The sequence below is a fragment of the Ascaphus truei genome, chromosome 4 (genome assembly GCF_040206685.1).
Source record: "Ascaphus truei isolate aAscTru1 chromosome 4, aAscTru1.hap1, whole genome shotgun sequence".
NCBI lineage: Eukaryota > Metazoa > Chordata > Amphibia > Anura > Ascaphidae > Ascaphus > Ascaphus truei.
The window spans coordinates 295100031-295118514 of record NC_134486.1 but is presented as its reverse complement, the minus strand read 5'-3'; the positions used below and the strand labels follow the sequence as shown (position 1 = coordinate 295118514).

Below are 18484 nucleotides of genomic sequence, written 5' to 3'. Positions count from 1 at the left end.
AAACAATCTTGTTCAGTACAATACATTTGAAAAATTAAGCTTTAGGCTGCGCTCACGTGCTCATTTTTTTTAATATCTAGAATTTACAGGATGGGAAACGTAGTATGCCCCCGCAGCAATACCGTGCTATTTTTAGCTCTGGGTTCCTCCCGGTTCCATAGATCCAGGGGAACAAAATGACCGCAAAAACACAGGCCAATAGAAAGGTGCAACACATCAGTTTGCAGGTTCCCTTTAGACCTGGAGTGCGCAAACTGGGGGTGGGCATGTCAGTTATAGAGGTCCTGTGCTCTCCCCCAAGGCATTTAAATTAAATGCTGCAGAACCGCACGAGGCCTCTATAAACACCTTACATTCCAGCGACACGCCGTCATGGTAACCCGGCGTCAAATAGCGCTGCGGATTCACGACGACGTCACATGACCCCGCGCGTCATGTGACGTGGGTCGGGGGGGGGCACGAGCCACAGAGGAGAGCAGGCAAGTTTGCGCACCCCTGCTTTAGACAACCATTTAAAATTTCCTCAGAAAATATTGTCCACCAGTAAGGATCTCAGGAACCCACTTTAGCTTTGGGGAATGGCAAGTCTCCAATAAAATAAAAAAAATAGCACTTGCATTAGTGGGATTGCAGCTTTAAAATGCACGTAATCAAATACCTCACATTATATTTTATCTTTTTTTATTTAGAAAACAAACATCCCTTTTATTTTACAGAAAAGGCAATCTATTGAACGTGTCCTTTCATACTCTTAAAATGTAAGGAAATCATGAAGCTTTAAAAAAAAAAAAAAAATGGTGTCTAAACCGGTTTATTACAGTGTTTAGTTGGATTATGCTCTCATGCAATGATTACAGTGTTTCAGCTATGGCATTATGACCACTAACTGGATCTGTAAAGCAGACATAGAAATCATAGATAGAACACAAAAATGAAATGAACATAAATGCCCATAGCATGAGACCCTCACACACGCCAGGTTAAAACAGCATCACAAAAATGTACCTGCAAACACAGAGGCGTATTTATGAAACAGAGCAAGCTGTAGCAATAATGGCTATTCTGTTCAAGTAAATGGAGGAAACTGCCCGGCCCCCAAGCAACAGCCCTGCTCAGGGAAATCCTGTGGCCCCCCAAGCTGGTCAGATCACCAAGTCCAGAGCAGTAATACTGGGGACACACAAATGTCCAGTATTACCTCTAATTTTTTAATGGACAGATTGATCCAAATACAGGACAGTTCGGTTCAATACTCGACACCTGGCTATCCTACTTGGAAGAGGCCCCAAAATCTGATGTTTTTGCGGCAACTTATTTGGTCGGTGGATTCTGATTATTCTAGTTAGAAAAGAAAATTAGGAAGTGTTTCATATTTAAAAAGGCAGCGTTTCGCGGTGACTGATTAATGTGTCCCCTGCACCAGGTCAGACAAAGCCTGGACTGGAATTGCTACTACCCCACGCAAAGGCAAGCTATACGCTTCCAATAATTACGTTCTTACATTTGACAAACTGGTTAGTCACACAAAAAAATCATTTTCAGAATTGCTTCATTTACGCCCTTCAGCAACCCTGCTACTATGCCAACTAAATGTACCCATAGTTTATTTAGATTTTTTTTCTACAACCTGTACACATACTGTACATCCCCTATGTCATAACAGCGACACTTCTGTCCACCATTTAGAAAAGATCCCAGGTGTCAAGTGAAACATTTATTGTACATTAATGTAGTATAAATTCAGTATAGTAATACCGATTAGTAGGGTGACCAGACGTCCCAGTTTTAAGGCCTCTCTCTCGACTTTTTGGGCCACTGTCCTGGTTTTCTATCGGTGCCAGTCACGCATGGGCGACCGGCAAGCTCCGATCGCGCATGAGCGGTCAGCAAGTGCCGATTGCGCATGCATAGTCGGTGATCACGCGACATTTGTCCCAGATTTTGCCGGGATAAATATGGTCCACCTATCAATGAGTGTCTTATTAGCTATCTGTCCTTGTGTCTGGAGTTTGGAACCCCTATGACATGTATGTTCTGACAGGTTCTAAGTCCCCTGAACCAGAACACTTTAGTTGCCAAGTAGTGCCTTTGGATTCTGAAGCTTTCTTTTGTCTAAAATTTCTATTTTGGTGCCCGAGGCACAGGGAGATAAAGTGACTTGCCTGAGACCACAAGAAGCTATCACCAGGAATTGAACCAGGAGCCCTGATTCAAACTCGGTGTCATTGTTCAGAGTCAGTACCTTTATTCACCAAGCCTCTCCTTTACTCTAATGCCTTGCAGTCTCTTGTCCCCTCTTCCCCACCTTACCCTGCTCATCTTTGCAGTCTATTTCCTCCTCAGTCACTTTGCTGTCTCTCCTACCCTCTCTTTGCACTCCCTCCTGTGCAATGTGCATACAGCTCTCCATTTCATTCACAGAGGGGGAGGGATGTGCAGTCTCATTGGCTGTCCCTGGGTGAGTGACAAGCCATTCAGCCAATCACAGAGGGATGTGCAGACATCCTTGGATAGATATAAACTTACGCTTAAGGAGCTCTTCCATAATACTATATAGTAGGGTGACCATATTTCCCCAGTCAAAACCCAAAATGTCACGCTTGCTCCAGAATTAAAAAAATAAAATAAAAAATGTATTTTTTTTTTTTGTCTTTTTTAATGATTATTACGTCTGGTCACCCTACTCTATAGCCAGTTTGTCATGATAGGGGCAGAAAATATGGCAATAAAAGTCTGGCCAATCTAATTCCATAACAGACGCTGTGACCACATTCCTATGCAAAGTTATCCCAAAATTAAAATTTTAAATGTCTTTAAGCCAGCCCATACTTTTGTTAGTACAAGTTGTTGGGGACCTACGTTTGGAGAAGCTATTAAATATATTGTAATCGATTTTAAAATGAGCACCGTCAGACCTGCTTGGTTAATTTCATTATATTGTGAGGTTGTTTTTTTTAGAACTCATGTTATGCATGTAAATCATCACTATCAAAAAAAACAAAAAACGTCAGCCATGTTTATGCCCCCCAAAAATAAAATACCACTTATGAGCACATTCACCTCTCAGTCAGGTCCACAAACACGAAATTGGACATTTGGTCGCGGAAATCCCACGTGCTTCAATGAAAAAGGTAAGTTTTAGGGTAGGGTGATAACTATAGGGTTTTAGTGGTTAGGGTAAGGGCTTAAGGTTTTTAGGGTAGGGGATAGCGTTAGTATTAGGGGTTAAGATTAGGGAGTTTTAGGGTAAGGGCTAAGGTTAGGGACTTACCTTGGCGGTGAAGTAGTGTCCTGCGATGAGACCCCTAGCAGCTTAAACGCTAGGGGTCACATGGCTGCGGTGAATCGCCGCCCGCACAAACCTGCCTTTCCCCATAAATCACCCAGCATGCAATGCTTCCACTAATAACATACAATGAGCACCCACAGTGCATCACTTTTTGCTTCTCATCTATTTTAATATGTATCCCTGTAAACTCATGCCTGTGTTCCTCCCAGAACACACACACACACACACACGTCACTCAATAAAAGCACACACAGATTTATTTAGTATTACTCAAAATGTGCATCATTTCACTAAGATAAAGGCATTTTTCCCTCCCAAAATGCCTCATTAGTGGCGTTCACATTGTCACGTATGCTCAATGTTTTCTATTTACCAGACTCTGATGCACAGCTACTCGTGAACCTATTCCACTTCCCCAACAAGATAACCTGTGATCTTTCTGCAAGAGAAGGTCAGTGCTTCAAATATGTTCTATTGCTTCCTGTGCATGAGCTCATACTGTGAAACAAGCGGGTAAAGAAATCCTTATATTTATAGTTAGTTATGTAATAGGTTCCCTAATCAAATCTGGATATTTTCCATGTTTAACAGGAACTCTATGATAGGGGTGCACACACTTTCCTCGCTGCGCACCCCACCCCTGCCACTCTACTCCCCTGCTAACCCCCTCCCCCCCCCTCCTTACCGTCGGCATGAAATGACACCTTGGGGTCATGTGATGTCATGTTGCCATGGTATTTTGACATCTGTGTTGCTTTAGACAAGGTAAGGGAAGTTGCAGAGGACTCACGCTATCCCCGGCATTTAATTTAAATGCTTTGGGGAAGAGCACGGGGCCTCTGCAACCGGGCCCCCCTCCCCCCGTTAAAAATCTTGAACCCCCCAGTTTGCGCACTTCTGCTCTATGGTATAAGTGCGATTGCCAATCTTGTTTGTTCCACCCGAATAATAAAGCAATTATATTGCCACACACAAATAACAATAATGTGTTTCTTATATAGCGCTGACAGTGTATGCAGTCCTGTATATAGAATTTTGCTTGCACAATGAGTGCCTGAGGAACAGGGAGAGAAGGGGACTTGCATACGTCAAAAGGCGGTGACATTACCACTGAAACTAATCCTTCAGCTCATAAGAAACAGGGCATCCAACAAGGGAGAATTAAAAAGGCATAAAAAACAGATTTAAAAAAAAAAACACTATGTTTTTAATGACATTTGAAAGGGCAATCCCTCTTCATTCCTGTCTTCACTTCCTGACCTTACTTGAACCTTTCTAATTGGTAGAAAGTCCCCATAAAAACGCCTCCTGCCTAGGATTCAACAATATGGCAGCTGTAACTCCAGTCTTACAAGGTCAGTGGCTGCCGTCGCTAATAAATAATTATCTTTATTTCAGACAGCTTTTTTCTCCCAATGGGACTCAAAGCGCTTCCCAATTATAGTACAGTGCGCAGTACATAGGAATTTTACAAACAGGCCCTGCCCAGGTGACCTTACAATCGATGCCACGAGGTCTAAGGTCACAAGGAGCACATACCAGGAATTGGACCAGGTGCCCCAAATTCAAAAAACGCTGAATCAGCTTACCGAGTCAGTGTGTTTACTGATCGAGACGCTCTTTCTCCCTAAAGAGCAAGGCCATGATTATACCAAAAAACACGCACCGCGACACTCCGGAGCGACGCAACGGCAAAACAAATAGTATGCATCCCCGCAAAGCGCTTATACCTAATGCGACTGTCTCGTCGCTTGCTACTGAAATGCGGGCGACAGTTGAAGCGTTTTCCAAATTAGTTTTCTGGTTGTGACGGCCGCGTTTTGCGACACAGCTGTCCAATCAAAGAACAGATTTCAGCCTCGTCTCTCCTACAGTCACGCGCGCAGAAGAATGCCGCTCTGCGACGTCGCAAATGTGACGTCACAGATGCGCGTGCACGCATTGCAGTGCATCTGTATAATAGGAGTAACTTTCATATGATGGTATATAGGCTTCTGAGGAGGATAGCTGCTTGAAGAGTGTAGTTGGTAACCTGCTCTCTGAGCACATCCTGTCCTTAAAAATAATATATGATAATGTAATAAAAAAAAATTTTGTGTTAACCATCAACATTTTCCTAATCTCTGGTATCTGTGGTAACCTATAGCATGCACTGGTTTCTGGGGGCAGCTTCATTTTAGCCTCACGGGACTTAATATTTAAAAAACACATATCTTGCGAATGGAGCATCCAATTTTAAAAATTAAAACACTGTTGGAAAGGGCAAAACGAGATAAAAATAAAATGCAAACAAATGGCAATCCGCTTTGGCTGCCGCTTGAAATTTAAAGTTGATTTTGAATGGGGTTGCACCCATCAGGTTTACACACACAGACACACGCAAAATATATAAATCGCTGGGGTAGATTCACTTCGGTCCATTGCAGGGTAACACACCTGACTTGGAGGGCAGTTAACTCCGGATCAGGTATGCAAGCCGTGTAATATAGTCCTTGCTGCTGCGCGAGCAGGCACATGCCTGGCGTTGCGCGTGCAAATGGCATGCGCGTTTAGTTGTTAGGGTGCAAGCATTGACGCGCGGGACTCTGACGTCACAGCATTAGGCTGCGCTGATATTGGTTTGCGGCGTGGAAGCAGCGCGAAAATACAATTTTATTATTTTTTTCCCCTGGTCTGCCGCTCCACCGCTCACGGCCGTGCGCGCGTCCCAAGTATATCAACATCTGCTAACACAGCCAATGATAATTGACGCGCGCGCACAGCAGCACATCCGCGCACATTATATTACACGCTTAACCCTGCAACAGACCAATGTAAATTTTCCCCATATAGATGTAGCCTTTTAAAACATATCAGTACCATTAGTTCAATCTGGTCCTAATTGGGGCTGGACTTGTCCTTTCTCCAACACAGTGGCCTGTAATTAAGGGCTGTATTTACCGATTTTCATTTGAATGGGCTGTAAAGGTGTCATCTGCACAGTAAATATGGCCTTACAGGCCCTGCAGGACCCTCTGGCATAACAGGTGTAAAATAGTTAAACGAGCAATTCCAACATTAAACTAATCACATTGATTGTATATATATCTACACCTTCTGTTTTTCATCATATCATATTTCTCAATCAATCCATCCCCATGAAAATTTCCACAATTGTACGTCTGTTATATAGATTAACATTGTACAAGAAGCCCAACGTAGACAATCAACTAATGTTAAGAAGTATAGCACGGTCTCTACCCGGTCCCCTGGTTTCCCCCAGTTCCCCACTCACCTCCGCTATAGCGGGGGAAATTGTAGGCGTTGTGGAGAGGTGCGGGGTGCCGCCATATTGAAGTTGCGCGGGCATGCGCAGAGGAGCGGTTAGGCACGTGAGAGGTGGCCATTAGAGACAGAGGTGCTCCGCGGGGACTACAATGCCCAGCAGCCCCTGGGGCTGCTAAATAACATGCCGGCCAACAGCCAATAGGGCTGCAGCTTCCCCTGCAAGGGAAGATTGATACATTTTGTGCGTTTGCAGCCACACCAGTCGGAGCTGGGACAGCAGAAGGGTAGGTTGTGCGTGTGCAGGGTGTCAGTGGCCCCTGCACTAGGCCAGAGACCCCTTAGGCCGAAGCTAGGCCCGACTCCCCTTAGCTTGTGGTTGCTGCAGGGACAGGCCCATAGATAGGGACACTGCCCTGTAGTGCCAGTGTGAGGGACACAGACGGGATGCAGCTGTGTCCTGGCATCACGTGGTCTGGGACCAGATCACCACCTATAGCTAAGAGACATTCTTCATGGTGGCACCGTCCATGTGGGATACCACCCAACGGGAGGCAACGGTACCATCGCTGGGACAAGTTTCTTCTTCTGGGCTTTCCCGGGTGCAGAAGCACCTGGGCAGATACTCCAAGTGCACCAACTGTAAACACATTAGTGGGGTAGCGCTGTCTCACACTTGGGTGGGTTGACTCTGTGGACACCAGGGTTGGCTCTGTGGGGCACAGCAGTACTTTGAGGTAAACCCCACCGGGGTGTGGACACGGTGTTGGGGTGGCACGGTGAAAGGGGGGTACGGCCCTGTGAGGCCTGAAAGGTTCTGTCTCATTAGTCACGTGTTCAGTAACACCATTACATCAGTGTGTATTTCTTGTATTGTCCTGCACGGAGTTATCCCACACTGTTAGGATCCCGCGCAGGTGGAGGCGCTGTCACCCGACGGATCAGGTACACCCCAGGCTCCAAGCAGCGGAGGTTCCGGCCTCCTGTGAGCCGCAGGTAACACACCACACATACCGTAGCTGCCATATCTTCCAAGGGGTGGGGGAAAGTGCGCTACATTAACGTCACTAGTATGTCAACAAGTACCAGATACACTGCGGTGGGTTCGTGTTCATTAAACAAGAAACAGGAGTTTTTCCTTTGTAGATCGTAAATCTACAAGAATACTGTTGTATTCTAATCTGAAACACCAAGGTTAACAAAGTTTAGGATCAAAGTATGGGTCAAAGTGTGTGTTCAAGATGTCCTCTTTCTGTTGAGACACACGCCCGAAGACGAGAACGCCACTGTCCGATTGCATGAATCGATAACGCACTGGTCCAACTGCTCCCAATCCTGAATGATCAGTTTTACGAATTTGTTTTTCAGTCCGGCTAGCAACAATGCTTTATCAGGAAACATTTTGTGTAATCGTTTTGGACTATAATTTTTGCTCTCTCAAGCACTTTATAGCATGCTTATCTGCTTTGCTGGACACCATTTTGTAACTATGCACTTGAAGAGGTAGTCAATAATGCTAAATAATATTTATTAGATTATCAAATAATTCTAAGTGTAATCTACTGTGGCAGACCTATAATTGCTCACATTTTCATAAGAATGTCGTGATTTTTCTGCAAGATATTATGGAAAAAAAAGGGCTCCTATTTTTTCTGAACACAACACACCTATTTGAAACAAAATAAAGGAGTTTAAAAAAAAAAAAGTTTCATTATTAAAGCTGTGCCTTTGTGCATTCACATAAATTCACAAAATTATATCGTGCATAATTCACTAATAAAAACACATATAGAAATTATTTCATACAGAACTGTCTCACTTTTCTGTTTTCTCTAACCTTTCCCCTCTTAAGAATGTCAGGAATTCCCCAGTCTTTGCTCAAGGGATTTCTGGAACCGTTTTAACTCAGACAAAAAAAAATGAACTGATCAGTGGCTTCAACAAAGGCTTAATAGCCCTAACACACAAGAAAAGATGCTTGTTGACCATACTGTAGATGTATTTTATTTAAACATTAACTTTGTAGACAAAGAAATAATAGAATACCCGTAAGGCATTTGGTCACTATCAGTAGCTACTCTGCTTTGCTGATACAGACGTGTCAGAACTAGACCCAGTGATTAATACATAAGACAGTGTGCTTACTGTACTACTTACAGCAATAAGGTTATAATTTCAGATGTATATTAAACGCAGGAAACTAGTGATGTGATCAGCATATTCAGGAAAAGTTCATGAACTTGATGTTACTGTAAGTAGCCACCCCCTCCCCCCATCACTCAAGGGAGTGGTTTACTGCAGCAGCAAGGAGCATGGATTTAACCTCAACACTGCCTGCGCTAGTACCAGGGCTTACGTGTTGGGTAGAGGAATTAGTAGCCCAGGGAGTACCTGGCTACAATAATAAAGATTCCTGAGGAAGCTATTGAACGTAGCGAAACGCGTAGAATCGAGGCGACAGCAGAGCGACATTGAAGTGGACCAACGTAGAGTCTGAGTGTTGTTTCTTGCGGCCGCATTTGGAAATACCCCTGCGAGGCGCTTCCGGGTTCCACCAAGCACGGAGCGGACGTCTTCGCTCCATCTGATAACTCTCACATGCTGCTTTTTACTTGTGAAATTTTAAGTGCGCACATGTGAAGTGCTTCTTTATTAAAGTGCATTATATACGGTCTATGCTATGGTGTTTCTCCGCCTTCTGTCCTAGTACACCCACATCTATCTCCTGCACCCAGAGGGTCCACTACGCGGAGTCTCTGTTTCTACACACCATTAAGTGTCACACGCTTGTTTGGCTCACACGTATGTGAGTATAACATCTACAGATTTCTGTCTACACTATCATTTTTATTACTGTGCTGAACTATTTGCATTCTTAGCTTTGTTAACATGTGTGATCCCGCTCCCTCATCCCATTCGCCCACTGTTCACCAAGGAATAAGAAGACTTTTCCTTACATGAAGGTTGAGTGGGATCACTTTGTATTTTTTACCATTTAAAGTTTATTGTTCACTGGTTTTTATTTTTATAGTGTGTTTTAATTGTACACCTTGTTCCATCACTGGGAGTCACTGTATATCTTATCCTCACCATCAGAATACTTTCCTGAGCGCCAGTCCTGTTTTTTTGTGTTCTACAATAAGAAAGAACAGGACATGCTCAGTGGGCAAAATACTAACATTATACATAGTTACATAGTTACATAGTAGTTGAGGTTGAAAAAAAAAGACATAGGTCCATCAAGTTCAACCTATGCTAAATTTAGACAAGAGATACTTTATTCTATATCTATACTTACTTATTGATCCAGAGGAAGGCAAACAAAAAACCCCATTAAGGGGAAAAAATAATTCCTTCCTGACTCCAAGAATTGTCAATCGGATTAATCCCTGGATCAGCATCCTTCCCATATATACTTATTTGGTATATCCCTGTATACCTTTCCCATCTAAAAAGATGTCCAACCTTTTTTTTAACAAATCTATTGTATCTGCCATCACAGTCTCCATGGGTAATGAATTCCACATTTTAACTGCCCTTACTGTAAAGAATCCTTTCCTTTGTTGCTGGTGAAATTTACTTTCTTCCAACCTTAAGGGATGGCCCCGAGTCCTTAGTACTGCCCGTGGGATGAATAGTTCTTTTGAAAGCTCCTTGTATTGTCCCCGAATATATTTGTATATAGTTATCATATCCCCTCTTACACGCCTCTTTTCTAATGTAAATAAATCTAATTTAGCTAGCCTCTCCTCATAAATTAGATTGCCCATCCCCTTTATTAATTTGGTGGCTCTTCTCTGCACTCTCTCTAGTTCCATAATGTCTTTTCTTAGGATTGGTGCCCAAAATTGTACTCCATATTCAAGCTGTGGTCTTACTAGTGCTTTGTAAAGGGGCATAATTATTTTTACTTCCCTTCCATCCATTGCCCGTTTGATGCAAGATAAGAGCTTGTTTGCCTTTGCAGCTACGCATTACATTGGGCACTATTGCAAAGCCTGCAGTCTACAAGCACTCCTAACTCCTAAATACACTCATATAGGCTTCTTGAGGCTTGTGCTTTAAAGGAGCAATGGTTTGTATAATTACTTCTATGTTTCATTGTTGCAACTTTTTTACGCATCTTTTCGGCCCTCCTTCAGCATCGCTTTCTTTTTCCATCTACTGTAGTTCGCTAAAGAGGCAATTCATTCCATTTTTTTTCTTCTTTTTTTTTTTTCAACTTCAAATTTTTATTGGAGAAACAAACTCGTACACTGTAACACAGCCCGTTGCATTCAGTCTCCAATTTTTTTTGCTCTAACAACGTATCAACTATACATATACTAGTTACTACCACGTACAGTACACGGACAGACCAGAAGAACCAGACCACGGACAGGGGGGGGGGGGGTCGGTGGGAGGGCCGAGTGACTTCCAATCGCCGAGGATTCTCCTGTTCTAGGAACCTTCAGCCGTCCTGTCGTCTTACATCCTTTGCTTCCGCCATGGCTCGCTCAAGATCTTCCCTGCAGCCGGGGGGCTGTCTCTAGTTGGGGCTGTCCACTACCCGTACGTCCCTAGGTGGTGTTAGGTCCCTGCCCCGCCAAAGGAGAACGCATCTAGAGCTATCAAAGAAAGATTGCCTTGGCATCTACCCCTAGGATGTCTGTCTGTGCCAACCACGGCGCCCAGACCTCTAGGTAAATTTGTGCCGGTGTCGTTGACTAGACTTGTCAACTGTTCCATCCGACAAACTTGCCAAATTCTGTTTCTGATCTTGGGTATAATTGGGACTTCTGGTTGCTTCCATAATGCTGCGATCTCGCATCTTGTGGCGGTTGCAAAATGCGATCAATTTATGCGTCGCATTTGACTGTCCCTGGATCCGCCTGCCCAAGAGGAACACCCACGGATCCAGGGGGATCTCCCAACCGAGAATCCTCTGTAACCAATCTCTAATCTGTTCCCAAATCGGGGCCACCTTAGGGCAAGACCACAGCATGTGTCGCAAATCTGCCACCTCCCCGCACTGCTTTGGGCAAAGCGGAGAGTAGCCCCTAACAAATTTAGCCAATCAAGCTGGGGTGTAATACCTCCGCATGAGGACCTTATAAGCGTTCTCCTTTAGTGTGGTGCAGATTGAGCTTTTCGCTGTTGCTTGGATAATCTTATCCCAGTCCTTGTCCTCTAGCGTCTCCCTAGGTCTATCTCCCACTGTCTGATGTAAGTCAGTATAGTCGCACTAGCCGTCTCTGGACAGATCACTTCCCTGTACATTCTAGATGTGAGTTCCCTCGTGTCCGTATCTCTGGAACACAGCGGCTCAAAATTTGTTCTCGCTGGTCTGATCAGGGATTTTTATAACAAAACACCGATCTGGAGGTATCTGAAGAATTCTTTATTTGGGATGGGCTTTGAGGCCCTAATTTGCTCAAATGTTTGGATATATTTCCTACCCTCCAGATCTTTGAGGCGGTAATCCCCGACTGTGTCCAAATTAATAGATTATTACCATTCATCCCTGGAGCGAAATCTGGGTTACCTATGATTGGCGCCATGAGTGATGCTTTAGTGGTAAAGTTACAGCTCAATTTAGTGGCCTCCCAAACTCTTAGAGAATTGGCAATGGTCTGAAGCGGTATTCCCATCTTGCTTACCCCTATTTTGGGTATCCAGATCAGGTTTGGGATTTCAATTGGTGCACAGCATGTTTTCTCCAGCTCTACCCATCTCCGTAAACTTGGGTCCGTGTGCCACTGGAGAATTTGAGCCAATTGGGCCGCTTTGTAATAGGCCAACAAACAAGGTACCACTAATCCTCCTCGTACCGTGGGTCTTTTTAGAATACCCTGATTGATTCTTGGGTTTTTCTTATTCCAAAAAATGTCATGATTATTGACTGTAGGGAGAGGATGTCTGAATGTATTATAGGGATAGGCAAACTCTGGAACAGATATAGCATCCTTGGGAGGAGGTTCATCTTCACGCTATGTATCCTTCCAATCCACGAGATGCCCCCTTTCATCCATATTCTGAGATCATCCCCCAGCGCCTTAATCAACCTGGGAAAGTTTGCTTTATATAATGTTTTGTAATCCCTTGAGAGGTATACCCCTAAATATTTGATAGCGGAGGTATGCCATTTGAAATTAAAGTTAATGTCAATCAGTTTTTCTACATTTTTAGGTAGGTTTATGTTGAGGGCTTCGGATTTGGACTGATTGATCTTAATGCCCGAAATTTGATTGAATTTGCTCAGGATTCCAAACAAGTTGGGAAGGGACGCGAGAGGTTTGGATAATGTTAAGATGATGTCATCCGCATATAATGCTGCTTTGTGCTCCTGATCTCTAATGGGAATCCCTGCAATATCGGGAGCGTTTCGGATGTGTGCCGCTAGTGGTTCTATACAAAGGGCAAACTGCAACGGCGACAGCGGGCACCCCTGTCTCGTTCCGCTTTTTATGTGGAATTGATCCGAGGCAAAGCCCTGGTGCCTCACCCTTGCTGTCGGTCCCTCATACAGCGCCAAGGTGGCTCTCAGGAGGCATCCCCCAAAGCCAAACGCTCCTAGTGTTTCTGTTTAGGGCCAGTCTATCCTATCGAAGGCTTTCTCCGTGTCCAGACTAAGCACCATAGAATGTATGTTTTTCTTTTGGGCCAAATCGATCAAATTAATGATTCTCCTGGTGTTGTCTGCCACTTGTCTACCTCCGATAAACCCTACCTGATCCGCATGTATTAACCTGGGAAGAACACTACCCACCCTGTTTGCTATAAGTTTGGAGTATATTTGTATGTCTGAATTAATCAGGGAAATCGGTCGGTAGCTCTTGCAGTCTGCCGGGTCCTTTCCAGGTTTGTGGATCACAGAGATTGAAGCATGGAGCATCTGAGCTGGGAAGGAGGCCCCCTCTAGAATTCCATTAAATAGTTTTAGCATATGTGGGGCTAACGTTTTGGCAAACTTCTTATAATATAAATTAGAAAAGCCATCTGGTCCCGGTTCTTTGGCCGGTTTTAATGCTTTGATGACTTCCGATAGCTCTTCTAGTGTGAAGTCTGCCTGGAGCACCTCTCTTTCAGCCCTTCCCAAGGTAGGTAATTTTGCCTCTTTCAAGAAGGAGTTTAACATTTTCCCCGTTCTAGTGTTATGGACGACCTTATCTCCATGGTAGAGTCTTTCGTAGTACATTTTAAATTCCTCCACGATTTTCCCAGGTATGGAGGTGAGGTCGCCCTTTTGATTCCGAATAGCGTGAAGGTGGTAATTTGGAAGCTTATTTTTTAGCTTATTGGCAAGTAGTGTATCAGGTTTGTTAGCCTTTTTGTAAAATTTCCGCCTAGACCATGCCATTTCCTTCTCAGCCTGGGAGGAGAGGAGAAGATCGAGTTTTGTTTTGGTGTCTAATAGTAGTTTCAGTGTGTGGTTCTGTTTTTTTTTTTTATGCAGCGTAGAGTGCTCCGCTAGTTCTCTTTCTAGGTCCTTAATCTTTTTTTCACGCTCCCTTTTATGTTTGGCGGCCAATTTCATTAATATCCCTCTGAGGGTAGCCTTATGGGCCTCCCACAGCGTGGAGTGCGACGTGACACTCCCCTCGTTCTCCTCAAAATATTCCTTGATTTTGTCCTCTACCTCCTTCCCCAGGTCTGGTATTTTTAAGAGGATCTCATTTAGCCTCCAATTCGCTCTAGGTCTGTCTAGCGGAACGAGTGTGCACCGCAGCTCTATTGATGCGTCTTCGGACCATGAAATATCATGGATCTCTGAGCAAGAGACCCCGGGAACCAATCTGTTAGACACAAGTAAGTAATCTATCCTGCGTAACTGTTGTGGGGGTGAGAGTAAAACGTGTATCTCTTATTCTCTGATGTTGCTCTCGCCATATGTCAAGAAGCTGACAGTCTTTTAGTCCCCTTGTTAAAGTTAGCACGTCCTGTCTGTGAGGTTTGTTAGTGGGCGTACATCTGCTTGGGCTGGATTTAGGGCTGTTTAGGTCTCCTGCCACTATAGTGTTACCTATCGCCACCTTACGGAGCTTGTCAAAGAATATTCGGAAGAAGTCAGTCGCATTTTCGTTAGGAGCGTATATTGCTGCGAGGGTTACAGGCAGTCCTCGGTTATCCGACACAATGCGTTACTCAAAATGGCGTTGGATCGCGAAACGTTGTAAGGCGAAACACGTTTTCCCATAGGAACACTGTTTAAATGAAAGGTTCTGTTCCTGAAGGCATTTTTAAGACTAAAATACACAAAATATTTTACGCAGGCAATAATATATGCAGCATACACATACATTATATAGTGTATATATTGTATTATATATATATATATATATATATATATACAGTGTTCGACAAATCACCCAAAAATCTACTCGCCCAACCCAAAAATCTACTCGCCACCTAGTCCCGCCCCCAACCCCGCCCCTAGTCCCGCCCCAACCCCGCCCCTAGTCCCGCCCCCAACCCCGCTTTAAAATAAAATATATAAATAAATACATTTAATAAATTCCTAGTCAGAACAACATTCGTTTTTGACATAAATGTATTTATTGTATTACATTATACTACAATTAGTCCTTGTTACATGTGTGTGTGTAAATGTCGGATCTAGAAATAAAAGCCAGGTGTGAATGACTAGTTTCCTGAACCCCTTAACCAATGTCTGAATGTCCCCGCTTCACAATATCTAAAGCAGCAATCCCACCTGGGATCTTACCTGATCCGCAGTCCCTCAATGTCCAGGTACGCTCATTCCCGCAATGTTATACATTGGGGAGGTGTTCATTACCTGTCTTCTGGGTTAGGGGGGGGTTCCGATGTCTTCCGTGTGAAGCTTGAGCCAGATCTGGAAGAAAGCAGTATAGGGTAGTTAAGATTTCGGTGTAGTATAGGGCAGTTAAGATATATAGGGTAAATAAGAGATCCAGAGTGTGAGTGACAGAGAGAGAGAGTGTGGGAGTGACAGAGAGAGAGAGTGTGGGGGAGAGAGAGAGAGAGAGTGGGGGAGAGAGAGAGAGAGAGAGTGTGGGGAAGAGGGAGAGAGCGTGTGGGGAGAGGGAGAGAGAGTGTTGGGGAGAGGGAGAGAGAGTGTGGGGGAGAGAGGGAGAGAGAGTGTGGGGGAGAGAGGGAGAGAGAGTGTGGGGGAGAGAGGGAGAGAGAGTGTGGGGGAGAGAGGGAGAGAGAGAGTGTGGGGGAGAGAGAGAGAGAGTGTGGGGGAGAGAGAGAGAGTGTGGGGGAGAGAGAGAGAGAGTGGGGGGGGGAGAGAGAGTGGGGGGGAGAGAGAGAGTGGGGGAGAGGGAGAGAGAGTGTGGGGAGAGAGTGTGGGGGAGAGAGTGTGGGGGAGAGAGTGTGGGGGAGAGAGGGAGAGAGAGTGTGGGGAAGAGAGGGAGAGAGAGTGTGGGGGAGAGAGGGAGAGAGAGTGGGGGAGAGAGGGAGAGAGAGTGTGGGGGAGCGAGAGTGTGGGGGAGAGAGAGAGAGAGTGTGGGGGAGAGAGAGAGTGTGGGGGGGAGAGAGAGAGTGTGGGGGAGAGAGAGAGAGTGTGGGGGGGAGAGAGAGAGAGTGGGGGGGGAGAGAGAGAGTGTGGGGGAGAGAGAGAGTGTGTGGGGGAGAGAGAGAGAGTGTGTGGGGGAGAGAGGGAGAGAGAGTGTGGGGGAGAGAGGGAGAGAGAGTGTTGGGAAAGAGAGAGTGTGGGGGGGAGAGAGAGAGAGTGTGGGGGAGAGAGAGTGTGGGAGAGAGAGTGTGGGGGAGAGAGAGAGAGAGAGAGTGTGGGGGAGAGAGAGAGAGAGAGAGTGTGTGGGAGAGAGAGAGTGTGGGGGGGAGAGAGAGCATGTGGGGGGAGAGAGAGCGTGTGGGGGGGAGAGAGAGAGTGTGGGGGGAGAGAGAGAGTGTGGGGGGGAGAGAGTGTGGGGGGGAGAGAGAGAGTGTGGGGGGGAGAGAGAGAGTGTGGGGGGGAGAGAGAGTGTGTGGGGGGAGAGAGAGTGTGTGGGGGGAGAGAGAGTGTGGGGGAGACAGAGGAGAGAAACGGTGGGTGACACACACAGAGGGTGGGTGATACACAGAGAGAGAGGCTGGTGTGAGTGACTGGCTGGTTGAGTGGTTTGCTGGGTGTAGAGTAAGTGGCTGGGTGGGGCAGGGGTGACTGGGTGGGTGAGTGACTGACACTGACTGGGGGTGGGGTGGTGACTGACACTGACTGGGGGTGGGGGGGTGACTGACACTGACTGGGGGTGGGGGGTGACTGACACTGACTGGGGGTGGGGGGTGACTGACACTGACTGGGGGTGGGGGGTGACTGACACTGACGGGGGTTGGGGGGGTGACTGACACTGACTGGGGGTGGGGGGGGACTGACACTGACTGGGGTTGGGGGGGGGACTGACACTGACTGGGGGTGGGGGGTGACTGACACTGACTGGGGGGTGGGGGGTGACTGACACTGACTGGGGGTGGGGGGGTGACTGACACTGACTGGGGGTGGGGGGGTTACTGACACTGACTGGGGGTGGGGGGGGTGACTGACACTGACTGGGGGTGGGGGGGGTGACTGACACTGACTGGGGGTGGGGGGGTGACTGACACTGACTGGGGGTGGGGGGTGACTGACACTGACTGGGGTTGGGGGGTGACTGACACTGACTGGGGGGTGACTGACAGGGGGGGGGGTGACTGACTGACTGGGGGGAAGGTTACTGACTGGGGGGGTGACTGACTGGGTGGGGGGGTTACTGACTGGGGGGGGTTACTGACTGGGGTGGACCTCTGGTGTCACACACATACACATACTCCCATACACACATACATTCATTCACACACACACACATTCTCCCCCACACACATACACATTCTCACACACACACACACAGGGGAGGAAAGGCCGCTACCAGCACCACGCTCCTCCCCCACCCACCCGCGCCCATCTCCCGCTCGTGTGGGGGGCAGGCCGACACCCCCCCCCAATCAGCAGGGTGGGTGGAAGGCACGTGGCGAGGTATCCCCCACTGGGCGCCCCAGGTGACAGTCAGCCCCGCCGTGGCCGCCACTGCCCTGCTCCCCTCGCCGGCATGTCACAGTGCCTGGCCAAGCTGCAGGCTGCTTCTTCCCCCCCAGCCCGCGGCGGCATGATGCTCGTGGCGGGGGGGGGGGGGGGGGCAGGCCGACATCCCCCCACCTCATGCGGCGGCTGCGCCATCATGAAGGTAGGGGACGCATGGGAGGCACGTGGTGAGGGCCCCTGACATCGATCGGTGGATCGAGGGGAAGGGGACAGGAGGAGGGGAAGGGGACAGGAGCAGGAAGAGGGGAAGGGAGCAGGAGGAGGGGACAGGGGACAGGAGCAGGGGACAGGAGGAGGGGACAGGAGCAGGGGACAGGAGGAGGGGAATGGGACAGGAGCAGGGGACAGGAGAGCTTCCGCGGTGGGGAGTAGGGAGCCATGTGGGGACCAGGGGGATCGCAGGGAAGGAGCAGAGGGGCCGCAGCATGGAGAGTACTTACCCTCCAACAGAGCTCCAGGCAGAATGGCCGCTCGTTGGGGGCGGGCTCATATAGAGCCTCGCCGCGCGCCCACAAAGCCTGGAGCGCGCGCCAATCAGGAGTCAGGTAGGGGAGTTTTTTTTTTTTTTTTTTTTTTTCAGCGCGAGCAGGGAAATTTCAGCGCGAACGGGGGAATTTAAAAAAAAAAACACGTGTGCTGCTTGGGCCAATAGTTACTCGCCCGGGGGTTAAATCCACCCGCCCCGGGCGAGTAAATGTATACAATTGTCGAACACTGTATATATATATATATATATATATATATATATATATATATATATATATATATATATATATATATATATATATATATATATATATATATATAATATAACATAATAAATAATATATTATATAGTATAATATAATATTATATAGTATAATATAATATTATATAGTATAATATAATAT

At 46.5% G+C, this 18484-nt stretch overlaps 1 protein-coding gene across 2 annotated transcripts in view; it reads right to left on the bottom strand.

The window, feature by feature from the left end:
* Positions 1-18484, bottom strand: part of DSE (dermatan sulfate epimerase) — a 93234-nt gene that overhangs the window by 58216 nt on the left and 16534 nt on the right. The window contains exon 1 of one of the 2 annotated variants that reach the window (XM_075597668.1): positions 2311-2412. The exons of the other annotated variant lie outside the window; for it this stretch is intronic. The gene's annotated coding sequence lies outside the window, so the exon portion shown is untranslated. Of the gene's footprint in view, positions 1-2310; positions 2413-18484 lie in introns of those variants that run through there. 2 annotated transcript variants of the gene reach the window in all.